The sequence below is a fragment of the Meles meles genome, chromosome 20 (assembly GCF_922984935.1).
Source record: "Meles meles chromosome 20, mMelMel3.1 paternal haplotype, whole genome shotgun sequence".
NCBI classification, from domain to species: domain Eukaryota; kingdom Metazoa; phylum Chordata; class Mammalia; order Carnivora; family Mustelidae; genus Meles; species Meles meles.
This window is the reverse complement of record NC_060085.1, coordinates 39,086,204-39,108,635: the sequence shown is the minus strand read 5'-3', so window position 1 is coordinate 39,108,635 and position 22,432 is coordinate 39,086,204. Positions and strand designations below refer to the sequence as shown.

At 44.7% G+C, this 22,432-nt stretch overlaps 1 protein-coding gene and 1 long non-coding RNA gene across 11 annotated transcripts in view; one reads left to right on the top strand and one right to left on the bottom strand.

Annotated features, from left to right (window-relative positions):
* The window catches only part of FOXP1 (forkhead box P1), a 586,176-nt gene that overhangs the window by 377,707 nt on the left and 186,037 nt on the right, over positions 1–22,432 (top strand). The gene's annotated exons all lie outside the window — the stretch shown is intronic.
* On the bottom strand, positions 527–16,688 carry LOC123932354. Its single transcript, XR_006816431.1, has 3 exons — positions 16,522–16,688; positions 9,032–9,096; positions 527–895 (listed from the first exon to the last, which is right to left on the bottom strand). It is a non-coding gene; the product is annotated as an uncharacterized LOC123932354 (long non-coding RNA).

Below are 22,432 nucleotides of genomic sequence, written 5' to 3'. Positions count from 1 at the left end.
ATTGCAAGAGTGTAGAAGTTAGCTCTACAAGTAAGTAATTTTTGGTGTAGTACAAAAATATAAAATGGAAACGATGATTAATTTTTCAATTTCTCTCTGCAGATATCTAATCATTGTACCCATGGACCGCCAAAGGCTTCCATTAAAGATTTAAAATGCAAGAGGAAGGTAGAATCCAAAAGATGGGATTTGGGATTAAATAATGTAAAATAACTGCAGGGCAATAGTGAAGTGAGAGCTATTGGCACAATAAGAGATTCTTTCAGACTTTTTTTTTTTTAAATCCACTCGAAGTATGACACCTCCTTACACGCAATGTCCTAGGTGTGGTATTAATTGAATTATTTATAACACCCGATTACATTATGAAAACATGTTTTTGTTTTAGCTCACACCAATTAACAGTCACACCAACAATCGCAAGAGCTCTGTGCAAATTCACACGAATGTTCCCTGTGCTTTAAATATCATCCTCTTTATTAAAGGATTCTGCCTGCAGTGTTCCACGAAATATACGTTGCTTCCTCCTTGAGGATTTTTAGTTTGAGATGGGGAAATGCAGTGTTGGGGGGCGGGGGTCACCCACGGATGGACAGCGTGATTTTCTTCAAATCGAAGGAACTTTTATAATCCTGGAAGAAGGGGACGTTGCTGCCTCAGTATATAAAAGCTGTCAGGAAGGTCCAGCCGGGCTTCTCTGAGCCCCGCTCTACTGTCTTTATCACTTTGCTCAGTTCCACATAATAACATCTTCATCGGAGATTGCTGTGGCACAGGGGAACTGCATTTGTTGATCAAATTTGGCTGGATAACACTGTGATCTCGTATCCTGAAGTGTGGAGATGTGCCTGGAATATGTAAGTGCAGAGGCGGCCCCTTGATTGATTGATTCTGCCTGTCACAGAACAAGATAACCGGATCAGTAAATACTCTGTGCACTTCAACATCATCTCCACAATCAAAAGTGAGGGCATCATGGGGCTGGAAAACACTGGGTCAGGATGGGAATGCACACATTTCAGAGTGATCACTGGGAATAGAGAGAGAGAGAGAGAGAGACGCACACATACACACATTCACACGCAAACGCACAAAAAATTCTTTGTGTGTGGTTTCTTAGAGGGAACTGTGTTTAAAAAAAAAGCATTTTCTGTATGTTTAGAACGCTTCCTGGTTATAAAAGTCGAGTTTATTTTGCAGCTGTCATCTTAGAGGTGTACAACATTTATCATAAAATGTTGTTATTCGAGTGTACAACATTTATCATAAAACGTTGTTATTCGAGTTTTGTTTACAGAAGAGATTGAGAATGCAGATTAGGGAAGCGGAGCTGGATAAGAGGTCACTCGTGGTCTCAAGCACAAAAGGAGCTTGCACCCAAGATTTGCTCCTCTTAAAATAAACTTTTTGTTTAAACAGATGGGCCAAACACATGTAAACAAGTTGTTTAAACTTTTACTAAATTCCCAGGGAGTGCCTTTCAAAATTAGCATGGGTTGCCAAATTTGTTTAATTGCACAGGGTTCAAGAAAAGTTTAAAGAACGCAACTGGGCGGGTCTGTGGGGGAGGGGGCGATCGCACATGTCACCAGGTGGCAACGCGATTCATGGGGCCTTGATGCCCGCTTCCCCTCCCTCCCCCACCCAGCACTTGTCACGCTGTCTCTTGCGTGCTTGTCTTACTTACCCTCCTGTAAAACTCGAAGTTTCTTGAAGGCAAGGGTTGCCTTTGATTCTGGTGTCTGTGCCCTCCGGGACCCGGAACACTGCCCTCTGCACACGGGGGACCACGTGGCAGTGAGGCCAGTGAAGGAGGAACTGAGTGTTGGCCTCTCTTTCTAAAGGTTTTTCAAATGAATGCTTCTGGGATTTTAGGGGTCTCTGGATGGCAGGGAGTGTCCTAACTCAGAGTCCTCCTTTCGGGGAACTTAGTCGCGTAAGTCAAGCAAGCGGAGTGGTCTGTTGTCCCGGATTTTCATGCTGTTCCGTGAGAGACTGGCAGGGGTTGCTCAAACAGGGTATCTCTGCTCCCAGCCCCACGCAGTTCCTTGAAGACAATGCTGCTTCTCACTCCGTACGTAGAAAATGCAAATTGTCGTGAGCAGGTCCCCCAGGCCCGGGGCTGAGGGCACCTCGGTGCCCACCAGAGACCACGCAAGTGGCTCAGGACTTCCTGTGTGGCCTGCTGGTTGTCTCATATGTAGACGCTCTAGCTGAGCTGCTTTTGGTTTTTGTTTATTTTTTCTCTCCTATTTTGTTTGGCTGAAATCAGTGTGTCCCTCTTCGTCTGCCAGAGTTTACCTCTCTGGAGCACACGGCACGTGAACGGCAAGGTGGGCGTAAGAACCTGTCACAAAGTCAGGAAGCGTCTGTGCCTGAAGAAATTTCTCCCAAGGAGGGTGTACACCAGTTCCATCAATAGAGATTTTTGAATAGTTAAAACAGTCCTTATACTTAAGAGAAAAAAATGACTACTTTTGACATGTCTGGTTAGTCTTCTGTGACTTAGTTGTTTTTTTTTTTTTAATTTGAAATGATTAAAAAGGTCTTTTGGCAGAATTGGCCTCCTTTCTTAATTTTTTGACTAGTAAAGAGGGCTTTAATTGAGTTTAATGTTCTCGAAGCAAAAAAAAAATTTGTGAGGTGCTGATGATTTTAGAAAAGTCATTCTGGGAAACAGGTTTTGATTTTTTTCACGCACAAAAAAAAGAGTGGCGCTCCCTTTGAATTTGGTGAAAGCTATTCCTAGTAACGTTTTATAAAATCATTTTCTTTTCAGGGTGTGTTTTATTTCCTTTCCATCTCTTTCAGGAAAGAGAAAGTGTTTTATTGGATATTTTTGTTTCAGTCCTTGTTTCCATTATTTTTGCCAAAATTCATGGGAGTTCACTTTCCGTTTAAATGCCTGAAATATTCCTTGAAGAATCTGCATTTTGGGACAGCTAGGAAAAAGGCTATGTAAATTGGTTTAAGGAAGAAAAACAGTTGTTACCCTAATCATCTCAACCACTTACTTTTTCCTTTACTTTATAATTTTGGAAGCAAATAATTTCAAGTGTAATGGGCCAGGGTGGGTGAGGGGCGTGAATTTGAAGTTCAAAGGCAGTATGGTGTTTGTTTTAAAATGAAGCGTATCTGAGTTTTCAAGTGAAGGGAGAAAGTAAGCTGTACTCAAAGAAAGGGGCAGCAGATCTGTTAGCAGGAAACACAGAACAGGTCTCTAAAAAAGTACGTCCGCTCTCGCAAAGTAGTCTTGGCCAAAAGATTTTGATGACAGCGATTTCCCAGTTTGTGAATAGACTTTCTATATAAAGTGGGTTAGTCTTTGGAGATGGGTATTAGGCAGCTTCTGGTCTAGTAACATGCGCCGTTTCCAGCAAAGTATGTTTTTTTTTCTGCTCCGGAGTCCACTACCCTTCCACCGTTTAAATCTGGCTCTCTGTGTTTGGGATACATCCCTGCATATTTCTAGCCTCAGCCTATATGTTTCTTCATTTTGGGGCTGGCCTGAGGGGCTGGGATTTAGCTCTCTTCCGTGCAGAGTTTTACAGACAGACTCCTGTTTGGCCGGGCAAGCATTCGGCCCTTGATCCTCCCCCAGTCGCCATGGTGAAGAGGAGAGAGCTCTTTCTCGCTCCTGTCCGTGGGTTGCTTTCTAACATTTCTGTTGTCTTGGGAGAAAATTTGAAAAACTGATTAAAAACGGGCAAGTGCATGGCTTCTATGAAAATTCTGCGGCCGCACACCGTGGGACTTGTTTGTTTTGGCTGGCCTCTGCAGCAAGACTGACATATTTATGTAGAAAGCTCATATTTAGTATTTAACTTGGAATTTTACACATCGGAATGATAAACTGAACAGACACAAGATTTTGCTGGTGGTGGTGTTTTCCCCTGCCTCTCTTGAAATGCGAGGAAACAGAGAGTAGACACGTTTGAACATGGTCACCCCTTGTTCGGCCACCAGAATTCGTAAATAGTCAGATTCCTCGATAATGCTGTGGAGATTGGGCACTAAGCGGCCGCCACGTTGGCTATGCAGGAGAGTTAATAAAAATTTTCATTGCTGGAGGAAAGCTTATATACAGTAGTCTGTTTGTCCTGTGTTTCAACCACCTGAGTCACAGCCAAAAAAGCAATTGTCTACTCTGTATTTCAAACAGATGCTGAGGGGTACAAGGGGTGACTAGAATTCACAGCAATAAAAGCCCGCTCTCCAAGTTCCCTTGAAGGAAGTGAACTCATAAAATTTTTGCTGCCGACCTATTTGTCCAGTTCTTTGAAGTATTTAACATTAATTTAGCCTGCAAATCATTGGCACCTCAGTTTTTCATTGAAGTACCCAGGATCTGTTAAAGACATACCGTGGGTGTGCCTGGAAAAAAAAAAGACCCTGGAAGCAGTCTACTAATTTAACTGTTATTCATGGACATTGTTTTTATGAAGGCCAATATTATATACATTCAGAGTTCTCTAACCCACAAACTGTTTCTTCTCAGTTTGTTTGCCTGTGTGTAAGAGTATAGAGAACACAATTAGGTGGGCTACCCCCCCCTTTTAAACTTGTTTCCGTGGCATCGATAGATTTTCTAATGTGCTGGCGGTGCTTGGGAGGGTGATGGCAGTGGGAACTAGAGTGATAAACACTACCAGGAAGATTTTGTCAAGTGTGAAAAATAAAAACAGAGGGATCCACCCTTAAACCAAAGTATCCTGTAGCTAGGGTATTAGTAGACAAGGTCTCCTACCTCGTTCATCTAATTAATTAGCAAATGTAGGGGAGGGGGACACTGTGTTCTCTGTGAAGCGTTTCAGATCCTTTGCCATCCGTTGTTAAGTGGCAGTGGACGGCTTAGAAAAATACTTATTTCCTGAGCTTCCAAAACAGCTGTATGCTCTCATCTCACTGCCCCCCGCCCCATTGCTTCCAAACTTTAATATGACCTTTTCACAACACTCAAAAGGGACCTCCAAGAGGAAGGGAATTTAGAAGCTAATGGATCAGGTAAAACTTGCAGGTGCCAAGAATGCGTGGCCCTTCAATTTCCGTCGGACGGTTTAGGAGTGACTCTTCTGTCTAAAATAGTTCCTACATGGACACATCATCATCTCAGCCTCCCCATTTTGATTTGATGGAACATGTTTCATTAGCTGAAATTAGCCTAGATGGATTTGCTTGTAATTTGGCTTTTGCCTCTGAGCATCTATTTCAGCGAGATGAGGACTCTGTCGTGTGCTCTGCTTTGCCTCCAGCACTCCCGACACGCTCGGAACTCAGGAGATGGCAAGGTAGAGTGGACATTTCTTCCCCAAATCTCAGCTGTCTTAATATTAGACATCTTAAAGCTTCTGCTTCTTCCTTCAGTTAGACTAGACCTTTTGAAAGGATCGTATTGATAATGCCTATTTTGAAAGAGATGTTAAAAACAAAGACTGTGGGAAGCAGTGGTTAATTAGAATTCCAAGCTAGTATTTAGTTACATTTGTCCTACTATTTTGGCCAGGTTTCAGTTAGCTAAGTATCTCTTATACCCTGTAATTTAGAATACAGTTTCAGCTTTCCAAATAATGGCTTGCTAATGGTAAATGTTGTTTAACTTTCTAATTCAGGGGAGCTACCTGTTCAGCAGAATTTTAAAAATTGTAAGTGATGATTGAAACCAGGTTAAAAAGCACTTAAGGTACATTTGACTGCATGTTTGGCGTCTATTTGGATGGGCCTGTGGCTGTCGTTACTCTTTTTGAATCTGAACGTAAACTGCAGGCAGGGGTTTTTCTAAATTGGTCCAGAACTAAAACTTACCTTTACTTAGCAAGCTTTCCCCTTCCGAATAATGCACCATTTCTTTTTTCTTTTTTTTTTTTTTAAAGATTTTATTTATTTATTGGATAGACAGAGATTGCAACTAGTCAGAGAGGCAGGCAGAGAGAGAGAGAGGAGGAAGCAGGCTCCCTGCTGAGCAGAGAGCCTGATGTGGGGCTCGATCCCAAGACCCTGGGATCATGACCTGAGCTGAAGGCAGAGGCTTTAACCCACTGAGCCACCCAGGCGCCCCTAATGCACCATTTCTACCTGAACCGTTGACTCTGTTTCCGTCCAGTGCTTTCAGTGATAGGCCTTCCTAACTAGAGATTGTTACCTCGTGTATTCTACTTGTCCCCACTGTTTTTTTTTCCCTCCCTGGGATGCAATTCTGATCACTCTATTCTCTTGTTTCCTGTTTCCTGCTAAATTCCGTAGTCTTCCTTAGCTGGGTATGGGCGGGAATGTGAGAGATGGAGAATGACCACACGTTCTTCGCCACTCCCTTTTTTCTGGAGCTTGAGCCTGTGTCCCCGCCCACGCAGACTTTGGACAGCCCATTCACTTGCCGTAGGTCCTAGAATGTAGCAGAAGTTCCATCAGCCTGTTCCAGGCTTGGCAGCTTTCTCCTTAGTTCTCCTGGCACACACTGGCCATGCAGGGAAGTTGAGCCTTGACTTCTGGGTGGTGGGAGGCCACATTTGGAATGGGGAGGTACACACACAGGGAAAAGAAGAGAGATACCCCATCTTGGAGGGCCACAGGATTCCCACTGAATGCAATTGCAGGATTGACCCCCCGCTAAAGAAGAACCACCCAGCTGAGCCTAGCCAATCCTTAGAATTTTAGAAAAAAATTGTTCTTACAAGCCTCCTGTAGGACGGTTTGTTACAAAGCAATGGAGAATGGAAACAGGAGCCTTGAAACTCAAGCCTCAGTTTCCTTTTCCATTCTTACTGTACATTTTCTTAGACTTTTCTGAAATGTCAGCCATGTTTGACTCTTCAGTCCATGAAATGATCTGTTTTGCTTTGCTTCTGCTCCGTCTTCCCCGTGGGTGGTCTTTGGGCCCTATGCTTCTGTTCTTGCCAGAGTCCGTCAGGTTATTTGGCTCCCTCTCTAGTCTTTCCCAAGGCCCTCATGACCCATTACACGTAACCTCTCTAAGACCTCTACATTTCAAGCTGCATTGGTGTGGGGGTTACTCAAGGCATTGACTGTTGGCTACAGGGGCAGGTAACCTCAGTGTGGGCCTTAGTTTCCACATCTGTAAAATTTTCAGCTGACTTACCAAGTGTTGTTCAGCCTTTAGTATCATAGAACAGAGATACCCAGCAGAATGTTCTATGGAGATGAAAATGTTCATTTATCTGTGCGGTCCTGTGCAGTAGCCACTAATCAGCGTGCCACCCGAGCCTTTGAAATGTGGTTAACACAATGGAGGAGTAGATTTTTTAATTTACTGAATCTTAATGAGTTGAGATTGAAATAGCCACATGTGGCTAGCGGCTACCATTTGGAGCAATAGGGTTCTAGAATTTTGTAGAATCGAGGGGGAAATACCCATTTTCACTTAATGCCAACAGGGGTTTAGCACTTGATTTTCCATCAGAACTTGCTTGTCGGTGTTACTTACAAGAATTACAGATATAGAAGACTCAGTCGCTGAATAAGTCCCCAGCTTCTGACCTCCTCCTTAAATCATACTTGGCTTTTTGAATCCTCACCTGTGCCTAGAACCAGGGCTGAACCCACTTTTCTCAAGGAGTGTAAATCATCCCCTACTTTTGATCACAGCGCAAGCAGAGACCAGCAGCCTGGTGTGGAGTGGCAATTTTTTACAAAACCTCAATAGGCCCAGCTTGCCGGGGGGGGGGGGGGGGGGGGGCATGGCAGTGTCAATTGAAAACCAGCCGGGTGGCAAGCGCAGTGCAATGTAGTGGGAACGGAGCTGCCTTCGGCCCTTTGGATGATTGGGGACACAGCAGCGATATTGTGAAATTACCTTTTTTATTGGTTCTTGAGCCTTCTGCTGTAAATGCCTCTTCTTGAAGGAAGTGAAGAGAATCCCCGAGTTCAGCTTAAGCTTAGGACATGCACACAGCAGCTCTACATTCATTCTGTCATTTAGCCGAACTGGGACCTGAGGGGGCCTCTTGTGTCTGGCCTAATTTTTCTTCTAAGCATAACTATGTTAATTGGGGCTTCTTTTCTCTTGCTTATGTTTACCATCATTTTAAAAAAATCAAGTGGAAAGTGGCATCCTTTGTATGACATTATAAAACAATGTCATTAGTAAACCCTCCTTGGATGAGACCTTGCTAGATCCTGGTTTGTTTTTGTTTGTTTGTTTTTTGTTTTCTTACTCCCCACCCTGCAGGGTAGGAGATGGAATCTTGGTAAAGCCTTATTTCCAATTTATGAACCAAAAGTTGAAATATCATAGAAAGGATGACTGAAGTTCACTTCATCTCAGCGTCACCTCACTGTGCCTAAAAAGGGCTATTTATAATCAAGGAGAATGGGCTGTTTGTGTAAAAAGCTCTCCAAGGCAAGGAATTCCACAGTGTCTGTCAGCGTGATCCAGTCCGGTCAAGAACTCACTTCTGTGGTTCCCAGAATTCACTTGCCCACTCTCCACCTGCTGCCCTTTGAGACTGTAGTCCTCTGTAGTCCTGGGTGCTTATAAAGATCACTTGTTGACATCTCCTTGGTAAAAATCCTGTCATATACTTGAAGACAGTTACTAAGTCACCCTGCAGCCTTTTCCTTTTCAGGCTAAACCATCCCAACCCTTGTAACCTCTGTTTCAGAGATTCCATTCTCCTTCCTCTTCATCATCCTTGCCTTTCTCTGGATTCTCTCCAACCTTTTAGTTTTCTGAAAATGTAGATCACAAAAGACATCCTTCATATGTCTCTTGAGTTTCTGCAGACAATTGTGATGCATCCGGTAGACCTTTTTTTTTTTTTTAATATTTATTTTAGAGAGAAAGAGAGCCGTGCACACAGGTGGGAGGGGCAGAAGGAGAGGGAGAGAAAATCTCAAGCAAGACTCCCTGCTGAGCGCAGAGCCTGACTGTGGGCTCGACCTCATGAGATCACTACCTGAGCTGAAACCAAAAGTCGGACGCTTAACCAACTATACCACCCAGGCTCACTCATCCAATAGGCTTCTAAAGAAAAATTTTAAGTAGTCTTCAACTGTTTGTCTCCACATTTAAGCTTACCTTTCAAGACTCGACATATAAGGATTTGTGATGAACATTTACATCTTTGGAGCGTGGTCTGTGGGCTGAAAGAGAAATCCAGAGGTCAGATAGACTTTTAACTTTCAGTCCTGTGTTTAGAGGACCCTTCTTGTATGCTATTATTCATTTTTAATTTTATTTGAGATATAAATGATACCTAACATAATATCAGTTTCAGGTGGAAAACACGATACAGTATTTGTATGTGTTGCAAAATGATCACCAGGGTAGGTAGGTCTAGTTAGCATGTAACGCCATGCATAGCTACACAGTTTTTTTCTTGCGATGAGAACTCCTAGCAACTTCCCGCCACACAATACAGTATTAACAATAGTCACTGTGCTGTACAGTTACATCCACGGGACTTACATATTTTATAACTGAAAGTTTGTACCTTTTAACGCCCTTTACCCATTTCACTTACCCCTAAACCCTGACCTCTGGCAACCAGCCATCTGTTCTCCATATTTATGGGGATTTTGTTTTGTTTTGTTTTTGGGTTTTCTCTTTGCCTTGCACTGTTCATATATTATCTATATATTTCTCCATTGCCCGCACTGCGTATGAATAGCTTGGCTCAGAGTCTGTGTGGTGGGGGACAGTGAAAGGAGCACGTGTGTTGATTACCTAGCTGATGGAGCCCCCCGGGGCCCTGCTCACCCGCCTCGGTGTGTGGTGTCTGCCGTGTGCAGCCACACCTTACCGTGAGTGCCTCAGAGGGAGTAGTTCCAAGGACCTCCGGACTCACCTGAACTCCCCGCTCACTCTCTACTCTATCACTCTCTTTCCTTTGTTTCCAGCAAGCTCAGGCCCCACACTCACCACTGTTGTTTGTGTACGTGTTACCCGATTCTCTCTTTCCCACTTTATCATTTTTTTGTCTTGCCCATTTTTGAATGGAAGCTTCGTGAGGACAGGAGCTTTTATGCCTGTGTCACCCGCCTCTGCAAAATGAGATTGCAGGTGGCAGTGAACTCTTGGGGGAAGGCAGGAGTGAAAGAGCGACTTGATATCGAAGATTTACACTGTTATCTTAATAACACTACTGGTTCTCTCTGTGACACTAGGCAATACACTGAACACTGCTGGCAGCCATTTCTTCTCCTGTTTAATGAATCGTTTAAAGGCATCTGTCCAGAAAGTTCCATAAGTCTTCTCAGCTCTGTCCCTTAACTGCTGTATTCAGATTCAATGATTCAAACTCACTTCTACCTTCTTGGGTTATAGGTGAGTGGAATGGGTAATATTTCTATTTGTATTTCAAGTCACCCATTTCAGGGATGAACTTCTACAATGCCACCTTATCTTTTTAATATTTGGGGAGGATTTTGGACCTGGACCCAGAGGACTCTGTTTTAAAAGGCACTCAAAATTTAGGGCATTCAGAATCTCCAGGTCCTTTCTGTGTTAGGCTATTTCCTATCCCCATCTTCTCTCCAACCTTCTCAGCTCTGTGATCCAACACTCCAAAACTTGTTTGAAAATCTGTGCCTACTTAGCCCACTTTCTAACATTGTTCTGGGTGGTCTATAGCAAAGGTCAGATCCAGACATGAAGCCACTGGGTCTAATGAATCAAAGATGGCGTCCTCTCCTTTGTCCCTCAGCACCCTGGAGAGATAAGTGCACCTGCTTGTTTGTGCTTTCCCTGTCCCACCCTGAACCGGGTAGTCGTTTTGTTTGTTTGTTTGTTTCCTGTCTAGATCTTAATGCTGGGGTTTCCCTTGTCATCTGATAAGCAAGATGTCCACTGCTTCCCCTGATTTTCAGACTGGATTCGCCAGTACCTCTCCCTGGCCCAACATGGTCAACAAGGCCACTCATTGCCCAGATGTGCTGACCGGAGCAGCCCAGAAGGCCCACCTTCCTTGCTGTGTAGAGAAGCATGTCACATTCATACAGATTCTGCCTTCTCCCTGGCCCATTTCATAAATTCGGGATGTTCAACTAACCTGTAAGCACTAAAATCAAATTTCTTTGAATGGTGTTAAATTACCAGTTATGCTTTGGCCTCTGCTCATTACATAAGAGCTTATCCTGCATTTTCCACTCCACCATGACAAGACCAAATTCCCAGCCACTCCCTGAAGACGCCATGCCTTTGCACACGCTGGTCTCGTTCCCCAAATACCCACCCCTTTTTTCCTTCCTCTTTTCTTGTTCTTTTTGTCCAGGCTCCTGTTCCTAAGAAGACTTTCCTTTTTCATTCCCTCAGTGTGCCTCTACACGAAAGCATAGACCCCACTGGGTGGTGATGGAGGTGGGTGTTCTGCCCTCGGGCTTTTGAGGTTGGCGACAGTGTCTTTACCTTTCTGCGCCTGCCCAGTGCTGGGTGCTGAGTAGTTGTTGAGTGAATGAAGGAAGAGAGGGATGGAGAAAGGGAAGGAAGGAGACCTGTTCCTCGCTTCCGGTCTTGAAAAGCAGGATCCCTAGGTTATGCATTCAGCCCTCTCTTGAAGATGTCTCTTTTCCTGGAGCTGGTTCCCTTTTCCCTTTGGCTGTTTTGCTCTCAGTGCTCACTCAGTCGTTCCGCAATCCTCCCGATTCCTCTTAGAATTAAATGCTCATCTCTGGCCTGTGTCCATCCTGCAGGATAGACTGCTGTCTGCCAGAGAATCAGTGAGCACCCCAACCGAGCCAAGCCTCACCAAAGACACTCAAAGCCAAGCTATTTTTATTTAGTAAATAAGGGCTTATTTTTGTTGACTGTCCAGAAGCATGGGGGGGAGGGGCGGAGGAATCATCCATTTAGTTTGTGGTTACCTGTGCCACAGGGCTAGCCTATCTTCTTGGCTTCTGTTTCTCATGTGGCGTTTTCCCTGACTTCAAGAATGGACACATGGATGGCATTGTGCAGGCCATACCTCCTGGAGCAAGCCTGAATGTTCCTTCTTTTTTCTTTCTTTCTTTTTTTTTTTTAAAGATTTTATTTATTTATTTGACAAACAGAGATCACAAGTAGGTGGAGAGACAGGCAGAGAGAGAGGAGGAAACAGGCTCCCTGCTGAGCAAAGAGCCCAATGCAGGGCTCGATCCCAGGACCCTGAGATCATGACCTGAGCTGAAGGCAGAGGCTTTAACCCACTGAGCCACCCAGGCACCCCCTGAATGTTCCTTCTGCATTAGAAGAGAGGATATCATTGAGTCTTTGTGGCCAAGAATGTGGGTGTTATATGGTTGCTGAGAAAGGAAGGCAGATGGCCAGGGTCCTCCCCAGATCACAGGTCTGCCAGGTAAAAAACGCAGAAGTTAGACATCAGGTGGCACAAAAGATTTTGTTCGGGGGTGTTTAACATGAGCTGTCATGGTCAGTTGCTGCTAGCACGGTGCTGGCCGGCATGGTCTCGCCCCCGTCCCATGTGCCTGTGCAACCCTTGGAAAATGGCTGATGTGAACTGAGATGCTCTGTAAGTGGAAAATACACAGCAGAGTTTAAAGGCTTAGTACGCTTCGTATCTTAACACTGTGGAATATCTCATAGAACGTTCTGAATAGATTTCATGTGGAAGTGAGTGTATTTTAGAAATACGGGTTAAGTCTAATGTATTTAACATAAATTGCGCCCATTTCACTAAACTTTTTTTTTTTTTAAGTGTGGCTACTAGAAAATTTAAAATTAGCTATGTGACTTGCATAATGTGTCTCTTCGCTTTAAACTGGAAGCGTCGTTGTCAGATTGTGGTTCAGCATGAACCCAAGCATCACATACTTTATGTGCATTTCCAGGGTCTGTCCTTTTTATACCGTGGGTGGTCTTTGAGAGTACGTGTCACGATAAGGACACAGACTTTGGACGGACGCAAACCTGAGTTTCATTCCCAACTCTGTTTCTGGCCGGTATACCAGCACCGTGAGCTCTCTGAATCTCAGGTTCCTTACCTGTAAAGAGGGATTAACAGCCACCTGAACGTCCTGTGGTTAGGCGTGGGGTCATGCAGTAACTTTTCTAGTAATATTAGGAGGCATTTTGTTTGAAGAATTGTATAATGATATTTATGCGCAAGTTAACAAATTAAAAATCTCTGTTTTGAAATTTTGTTGCAAACAAACAAAAATCCCGAAAACCCCCCATTCCTTGGCATCTGTTACAGTACGTCTGCCTGCTCCTCATAATGGAATTGTGGTCGCCGGGGTTCCCCGGGAGCGACCGGCCAGCCAGCGCACTTTCAGGAGGCATCTCGGCGGATCTTCAGAACAACCCCAGAAGGGACGGCCCCTTACCGTCTCCATTGATAGCTGCTGCACTGAGGCACAGGGAGGGGAGCTGCCTTGCCCAAGGTCACACAGCTCGTGGGTGGTCAACTAGGCATTGAGCCCAAGTGGTCTGACTGTGGAGCTGCGTGTTTTGTCTCTCTTCCTGACTGTCCACCAGCGAATAGAGAACGGAACAAAAGAACCAGGAGCAAATGAGTGCTCACGGGAAACATGCCTTTCCTGAGCTCCCGTTTGCATGATTTTTAGCATAGACCTGAGGTATTTTCCCTCAGCATGGGTTTCCTAGTTCGTACAGCGGACTTAAACATATCCCAGCCTTAGAGCTTTCCTCAAAGAATGCCTCGATTCCCAGGCCCATTAGTCTGAATCAGGCTCAGGCAATTCCAAGAGAGAATTATATGGGAAAAGGAGCAGAGCACAGTATCTGGACCCTGACAGATCTGCCGTTTCTTGAGAGCCTTGTCTCATCGGTACATAGTTACTATCGCATTTAGTGTGCCGTTTTCGATATGCATATAGTAGGAGCTCAATAAATGTTATTTATTAATGTTTATGGCAGTGCTTCTGGAAACACACATTTAGAAAGGAAAGCGTGCGCTGCGTTAAAATTGTGGTCATTTATTTCGTTAAACTCTCTGACTTGTGATGGGGATGTGTGCTCTCATCGCGTATGATTGTCTCTTAGAATAATTACCTTTGGGGGCACCTGGGTGGCTCAGTGGGTTAAAGCCTCTGCCTTCAGCTCAGGTCATGATCCCAGGGTCCTGGGATCGAGCCCCGCATCGGGCTCTCTGCTCAGCAGGGAGCCTGCTTCCTCCTCTCTCTCTGCCTGCCTCTCTGCCTACTTGTAATTTCTGTCTTTCAAATAAATAAATAAAATCTTTAAAAAAAAAAGAATAATTACCTTTGGCTGGAGTTGAGCTTTGAGTGGTTTACTTTTCTGAGGCTGGAATCCTCCTCTTTACTTTAACCCAACACACCCACGCCCCCCAGACAATGCCTGGTGGTTCAGGGATGTGGATCTTTCCTTATCGTTCCACGTTTAACCAAGAGGATTAGAAGATGTTGATGTAGTTTTGTTTTGTTTTCCACGAAGACACTAATACCTAGATGGGTTGGGGATGATGGTGGGCGGTCTGTGATCAAAGTTCACCACCTCCAAACTCACATGGAAAGTTGAAATGCGCTTACATGCTTGGTTGAGATGGAGTTCGAATCATTAGGAGGAAATATTTGCGGACTTGGAAAACTCCCTGGAGAATATGCAGTTCAAGGTAAAGTTTTGGATTGACGGGAGCTGGAAGAAAACTTTTGTGGTGCCAGCCCTCCACTAACTCTTAGTTCCCTCTCTGCGCACCTGTTCCCCCACACCCCTGCGTTCCCTCCTCTGAGCTGTGGTCTGGAGTGACCTAAGGGAGCTGGGCGGGCTGGGATACACAGGTGTGCGGGAGGCACCTTCGGCTTAACGCAGCCCGATTGGATTGCCACGTACGCCTCTGTGACTTTAACAGGTTGTTAAACAGAAAGCAGGATGTGCTTATCGTGACCGTGACAACAACTGTAAACACTCGGTCACAAAGTTCAGCTTTCTGGGTTCAGGTGGGCCTCCGCGGAGCCTGGTGGGTGGTTACTTGGGAAGCCAGCAGCGTGCCTGGGTGGGGAAGGGAAAGGGGCGGAAAGAATGTTAGCCGGAGGCTCTGGAAGTGCATCAGAACAGGAAGAAAGCTCAGCGCCTTTCTTCCCCACCCTTCTTGTCAAGATAGTTCAACTGAGGCCCAGCGAGCAGGAATATGTATTTAAATAATAACAAAAGCTAACATCTGCGACCATCAGTAATATTCCAAGCACTTGGTTCAGTACATGCTGTGTATTATTTAATGTCTAAGACAGCTCTCTGAGGTAGGGACTGGTATCCGACCTGTTTTTCAGATGGGGAAACAGAGTCTCAGAGAACTAAGTCACTTCTGGAAGGCTGTGGAACTGGGCAGTTCCAGAGCCGGGGTTTGGGAGTGGGTTGGTCTCTCAGAGCTCTGGCTGGTCCCCATCACACACCGGGGTCTCCTCAACAAAGCACGCTGGGCACTTCTCAGCCTGCCTCTTGTGGAATACAGCTGTATACCATGAGACATTTTGTGTGTGGTGTGTGCGTTTTCTATTGCTGTGTCACAAAATACCATGAACTTTCTACCTTAAAACACACATTTCTCTTCTCACACTTTCTGTGGCATCCTGAGGATCTGGCATCTTAAGAACTTGCCTTCCCTGGGTCCTCTGCTCAGGGCTCAGAGCCTCGCAAGTCAGTAATGAAGGTATCAGCAGGTTCTGATCTCCTGGGAGGCTTGGAGTTCTCTTGTGAGCTCACGAGTTCTCCAGAATTCACAGACTAAAGTGCGTTGCAGTTGAAGGACTGAGGTCTTGAGCTTTTACGGACCACCTAGTGTTCCCCACCTTCTGGTTTCCCCCACAGATGGCAGCCTGCTTCTTCAAGGCCAACAGAAGAATGACTGTCCACAGTGAGAGCCCCAGTCCTCCTTTTAAAAGGCTTACCTGGTTGGGCCAGGCCCACCACAGGATATCGCTTTTGATTAACTCCTAGTTAACTGACGAGGAACATTAATTACATCTGCAAAATCGTTTTTGCCATGGCGTGACATTCCATCATATCCACAGGTCCTGCTCATACTCACAGGGAGGGCCTAGTGAAAGGATATATGTGCTCTGGATACCATAGACCCTGTAGCTGATGCCTGTTCTTCAGCTTCCCGGAGGGGGAAGGGGAGCAGGAGAAAGAACTAGGTGAACTCTGGGATCGCGGTGGTGCAAGGATTGTGGGCGGAACAAGAGATAATAATGAAGCAATATTTCCGGGGGCCTAGGCTCTGCAGCCGCATTATCAGAACCTGCCTGCCCCTTCTGTTTCCTAAGCATGGGATCGGAAAGAGGCTATTTAGCCACTCTGTGCCTCAGTTTCCCCATTAGTAAGCTGCAGTTAATGCTAGTCCCTTGCATTTCATGATGACAAATGAAAATAATTAGCATTAGGTAGAGCTTGGCATATGGTGAGTGCTTGTCAAAGGCCGCTCGTTAGTGTTGAGGTCTCCTGTTTGAAGGGCACAGGGAGACAGAAACAGGAGTATAGAATTCATTTATTTCCATGGGGTTGGTGGAAGTGTGTGCCTTCGATGCAGCATGTGGGTGAGTTCACAGCACAAGGGCAGCGCAGTAGACAAAAGCATGGACGATGGCATGACTTACCGGGAAGCAAAATGCCAGCCTGCAGAAAGACAGCGTGATCCACTAGAAGGAGTATCCTGGGAGTTTCGGGAACCCACTCTAGGACTGCTTTTGCCAATAGTTCTCTTCTTGGTTATCTCCCAGGTCAGTGGGCATTAAGCTTCTTGTCTATAAAAGAAGCCAGTGGGAAAAGGTGGGTCCTTGGACTGCCAGGCCATCTAGGGTGCCTGCTGGCTCCGAGTGTCGTCATTCTCCTGAGCGGCTTGCTGTGCAAGGCGTGACCCAAATAATTAACCCTATTTTATGAGCTCTGTGTGAAACAAAAGACTTTATAGACACATACACCCTATTGGAAATTAAGTGAAGGAAATCCATTTTGTCCACTGCTGGATAGGACGTTTTGTCTTTCTGGACTGTGCAGAGATGGTTGTATCCCTGCCCTTGTGGTTTTCCTTCCTGTGTTCTTCCCAAGCGGGAATTTTTATAGCCCCCCCCTTAATACACATGTGAGCGGGGACAAACTTTGTGGCCTTTGGGGCTTGGGGTTGGTGGGCGGAGATGAGCAGAAATGCGACCCTCCTTGTCCTGTTTCCCACACTCACAGATCGTCCCTCCACCCAACCTTGGTCCCACCTTGAACCTGGCGGCCTTCCTGAGATGTTAGGAGTCCCCGTGCACGTGTGTAATAGTAGCTGCCCCTTCAATTTCTGTGGCTTAGAGTCCGGGTCTTGACAAAAGAAAGTCAGTCAAATACGGCAGTAACAGCAGCCACTTATGGCTTGTACTTTGCAAGGGCTGGGGTATATTACTTAATCTCCCAACAGGCCGGCACCCTAAGTCGTCATATTCACGTGGCACTTGAGACCGAGACTAGAGTAGGTTACGTAAGTTGCCCGTACGCAGTGACAAGTGGCTGAGCAGAGATGTGAACCCACATGTGCTTTGTGCCAACGTCTGTGCCCTTAGCGAGCAGGGTACAGAGCTGGAACATTGTCATTTTAAACCATGGAGCCCACTCTCGACCTCCGTCATGCCTTCATTTTCTCTCTCCAGCTCCCAAATAGTTAAGAATCCAGGGTAACTCCCAAAAGCTGACGTTGAAAAGACGGAAGCGGTGCACCTAGCTTCAGAGGGCAAATATCCCGGCGTACACAGAAAGAGATAAAAAAGACCATATCAGAGTCAATAACACCATGCCAGGTTCTCGACACTGAGCCAGAAGAAAACTACATTACAGAAGATACTTCTGATGTGCTCGTGGTAGAGTCATAACTAGAAAATGTACATGTGACAGTTCTTCGTCGGCGTGTAAACTCTTTAAAGTACAGAGCTTTTTTAACAAAGAGGGGAAACTGTAAGAGTAACTAGTAATGGTCTTTGTAGAGAATGTAAAAAGATGTCAGAAATGTGTGCTTTGGGAAGTGGAAGAATGTACTTCTAGTTAAGGATTAATTTTCAGTCACAGATCACAAAGGTCTCGATGAGTAAGATCAGTATCGAGTTTCGGGGTTGTTGTATCTTTTTTTCGTCTTCTGCCAGACTGTCTGAAACTTATCTCAAGTATCATGGTAAAAAGAGAAGTGGCGGGTAGACACAAAAATGTAATAGATATATTTTAGGGGTAGAATATGAACTGCCTTTCTAAATGCATATCAGAAGGAGAATTTATTCCAGTTGAGTAGGTTTAATGATATAACTTTACCATATTAAATCATAATTGCTCTTTAAAAGAAAATAGAGATGTGTGCATTGCCCTGGCCGGGCTGTCCGCCTCCATCCAAACAGTGGCCTCCCTGGTACTTGTTGATTTCACCCTGCTTACACACGCACAGACGCGCACAAGCGCGCACGCACACACACACACGCAAACACACAGCAGAACCCATCTGTAGCTTTCCTTTGGAAATCTGGGTTGGGGTGGGCAGGGAGGATGGAAGGATAGTCTGAGACATCAGAGAGCCCATATCCAAGCACTTGCCTTGGCTTTGGCAAAACCGTTTCCTGCTATTAGGCCGCCAAGCTAACGTTTATGAAAAGATGACACCTCCGACTATCTGGAACCAAATTCTTTTTAAAAATTCAATCACGTGTTCAAGATGATTAGGATAGCTGCATTACTTAGGGACTAAATAACTTCCAGTGTTGTGGATATTGGTAATCATTTAGTAGATATTAATGATTGCTTTTGTAGTTAAGTGATTTCCAGTCCTATCACATTCCCTTCCTCCCCCTCGAAAGAAAGGGTCGGGGAGGGGGACCCAGAACAGGGAACTGATAGTATATTTGGGTAAAAACAGACTTAGAGTCTCAGTAATAGTTTTAATAGGATCTGACTTTATAGCATGAAATTATTCGATGGAGGCCTGTTTTATCTGTGAATTAACCACCTGTACCTCAGAGTATGAACTTAAAGGTCTTTATTTGCATTATTATTTTTTCCAAGTAAACTCTATGCCCAATATGGGGCTCAGATTCACAACCCTGAGATCAAGAGTCACACAGTCTACTGACTGAGCCAACCAGGTGCCCCTCCCACGTCTTTTTTATTTTACTTTATTTTTAAAGATTTTATTTATTTATGTATTTATGTATTTATTTATTTGAGAAACAGTGGGGGGTGGATCAGAAGGAGAAGGACAGGCTGACTCCGCTCAGAGCCCGACGTGGGGCTCGATTCCATGACCCCAAAGTCATGACCTGAGTTCGAAAACAAGAGTCAGACACTTAACCGACTAAGTCCCTCCAGGCAGCCTCATGTCTTTATTTTAAAAGCAGACAAAATGATGATACTCAGCCTGTCCAGCCAATACAAGATATAATGTTGTTTTTAAAAACACTTTTATTATCTTTTAAACATATAATGCCTAATACATCAAAAAGAATATATTGTATTTCATTGCATCTCTTAGACCTTTATTTTATATACCAAGAGTAAAGTGAAAATGCAGCCACGTCCACAAATCCATAATGCTTTCTTCTCTCATCTCTTTTATGAGGCATCCCAGCATTGGAGATGTTAAAATAAAAACAACAACAGTGTACCTTAGGAACCGTTAAGTACGGTACACAGCATACTTAGTAAGTTATAAAACAAAACATAACAAGCATTCACGAACACCTTCAGACCCAGTCACTCCAAGAATTGGCCCATGAGTTACAATCTGTACTCCCTCTCATAGCCTGCACAGGCAGGCGGTCCTCCTGAATTGAGGGTTCATTATTGCTTTGCCTTTTAAATGTATTTTAGTTCTCCTTCCTATTAGAACTCTGAATTCTGGAAGGTAGAGACCGAGGCCATTAATTTTCTCTACCACGGTTGTCTCCAGAGCTTGACAAGGAGCCTGGCCCAGGAAATTTTGGTGAACTCTTATTGACAAACTGTAAGCAGATCTGTCGGAGGCATATCCAAATTGTCTCTCCCTTTCAAGGTGTGGTTTAAATATCATTTCCTCTGGGAAATCTCTGACAGCCTGAACTGGAAATGATCTTGCCTCCCTTTTGAACTCTCTCAGGGGTTTATCTCTATTCCCCGTGCTGTGGACATAACCCCCTTCTCCATTCAGTGATGGCTGTTTACACACCCCTGTCTTCCTGTTACACTGGCCATAGCAGATTCCCTAAGAGCAAGGTGAACAACCTTTAAAAAAAAAAGTATTTAAGAGGGGCGCCTGGGTGGCTCAGTCTGTTGGGTGGCTGACTCTTGGTTTCAGCTCGTGTCAGGGTCTCAGCGTCGTGGGGCTGGGCCCAGAGTTGGGCTCTGCTTTCTGCTTGGAGGGGAGTCAGCTTGGAATTCTCCCCCTCCCTCACCGTCTGCCCCACCTCCTGGACGTGTGTGTGTGCGTGTGCACGTGCGCACACTTTCTCTCTCATAAATAAATGAATCGTTTTTAAAAAGTATTTAAGACACATCTGTATTTTCTTTTGCATTATTTCCCTCATTTTCTATTGGATCTACTTATTTCCTTATTGATTTAGAAGAGCTTCTTATGCACTATAAAAATTAGACATTTTTCTTAGGTTGATATGCAAATATTTACCTAGTAGTTCAGTGAAATTTTGAATTTGCTCTACTCTTTCAGCCATCTTTAATTTTAATATCGTTTTATTTATCAATTATTTCTTTAGAGTTCTTGAGCTTTTTGCTTTTATACTCAGATAATGCATTTCTACCTCTGAGATGACAATATTTTGGTTTTTCCTTTTTAAAATATTTTTTTAAAAAGATTTTATTTATTTGATAGAGATCACAAGTAGGCAGAGAGGCAGGCAGAGAGAGGGGGGGTAGGCAGGCTCCCTGCTGAGCAGAGATCCCCATGTGGGGCTCAATCCCAGGACCCTGGGATCATGACCTGAGTCGAAGGCGGAGGCTTCCATCCACTGAGCCACCCGGGTATCCCTAAAATATTTTTTAAAATAAATGCAGATAAGGCTGAGATCTTAAAGGAACCTTCCTACTTTGGCACAATCATTTATTCCTTCCTGTGTTTAACCAACACATTTATTTAGCCTCTCTGGTACACAGAGGTGAAGATGACTAGAAAACGTTCCTGTGAAGTGCCAGAAGAAGCCAGCGACCTGATGTGCATTTCCAAGAGATCCCTCCAGCTGATCTGAGAGAAGAGATTTCTGGGGCGAGAAGGGAAGCGAAGAGAGAGAAAAACCAAGCCTGCTTGGAGTCGACCCAGAATTTGGTTAGCCGATCCAAGGCTCCAATTTCCAAGTTAGAGCTTGGAAAGAGACTTCTCCAAATTCTAAGTAGAGCCCGTTTGCTGCTGCTGAAATGCTGGAGAATTCAGGCTTCCAGATTAAATGCTAGTTTGAACCTAGAGCAGAGAGGGACTTTGTGTGGGGACCGTTCAAAGGAAAGCTGGACAGGTGGCAGCCTAAGCCTTGCTCGCTTGGCACCAGCAAGTAGAGCCGTGCTCACTGGTGATGGATGGCTTCACATTGTTCCCACACAGCACTGGGAGATGGGGACGGCGGGTGGCGCGTCCCCTGGGGAGCGCAGAGAAGTCTCTGGGCTTTTCTTGCACTTTGTCTTCCCCTTAGTATTGCAGCCAAGGTGTTAACTCTGTTCAAGCCATCTTTCTGCCTAGAAATCTCACTATTGTTACGTATGCTCTTGATCACATTGCTAGTATTTATATTTTTATGCATTTTAAACTCAAAAGCGTCTGAGTTTTCAGTGAAAATGAGACAATTAGAGTTGTTTGCAAAGCACGGTAAAGATATTTTTTAAGGACTAAAAGAATATGACTACATGCAGGTTATTCTTATACGCCTCCCTTTCTCGAAAGTCCATGAATATTTTCTTTTCTTTTCTTTTTTTTTGTTCCATCCGTGCTTTATTTTTTTGCTCTTTATTTTATAAATGATTCTTCCCCTTGACTCCCCAATCTCAGGAGACGACAGTATTTCTCTTGAAAATACAGAGGGTGAGTCCACCCCACGTGTGTGTTTTCCATGTGTTGGTTGTCCAAGACATTCTCATGAAAAGGACTAGTATTGCCAAGTCATTTTTTAATATAAGGAGGTCCATGTTTGGGCATTGAAATTAATTTCCCTTATCTCGCCATACAAATAGCCACCCTGGCTTCTTTGATTTATTACCTGGGATGGTTCAGCAGCACTAAAAACAGAGGACGGGAAGACATCACCTTTACGTGGCATCATTAGTCACCGTATTAAAAGCATCGCCCCAAACGGACTGCTTCACACAAGCTCCTGCCCGTGCCACGAGAGCACCTTGTTCTCGTCCTGTGTGCTCCAGACATCGGGCCCATCCACGGCCTCCAGCTCTTCATTTCTTAGTAAATTGCCCCCACCCAAAAAGCCTTCCTGTGTTTCCTCCCAGACATAGTGTAAGGGAACTTTCTAAATTGCACATATAATCCCTGATTGAAGACAAAGGACCAGCTAGGAGAAAATGCAT